Genomic DNA, 632 nt, shown 5'->3' on the forward strand with positions numbered 1-632 from the left:
TAACACATAGTATGATTTTTGCTAATAATGCCACATATTCAAATAAATTCCGGTTGCCTGGCAACTTCTCCTGGTGCTCCCAATCCAGGTCATCTGCATCCACATGCGATACTCTCAAAATATTATAACTTTAATTGCTATGATTTAATTCTCATGATTTTGACTTTATTCTCGAAACATTTTGACTTTATTCTCAAAATATTACGACTTTAATCTTGTGATTTTAGATTTTTTTGTTTTAACATGGCACTAATGGCCGTCGTACAACCGTAATGTTATGAAGCTACGAGAATACTTTTTGTGCTAGATACAAAAATAATGACTATTCAACTATTTCTTCTCTTCCGTGTCAGTCATGAGAGTACCACAATGCATGCATTGAATCATGAACATGCACGAAAAACTGACGTGGAGAAGAAGGAATTGCTGAAAAAAAAAAAAAAAAACACTTGTTTTTTGTTTTCTGTGTGCACAAAATATATTCTTGTATCTTCATAAAATTAAGGTTGAACCACTAATGTCACATGGACTATTTTAACGATATCCTTACTACCTTTCTGGGCCTTGAACATTGTAGTTGCATTCCTGTCTATGCAGGGTCAGAAAGCTCTCGGAATTCCTCAAAAATATCT

Source organism: Labeo rohita, chromosome 25 (assembly GCF_022985175.1).
Source record: "Labeo rohita strain BAU-BD-2019 chromosome 25, IGBB_LRoh.1.0, whole genome shotgun sequence".
NCBI lineage: Eukaryota > Metazoa > Chordata > Actinopteri > Cypriniformes > Cyprinidae > Labeo > Labeo rohita.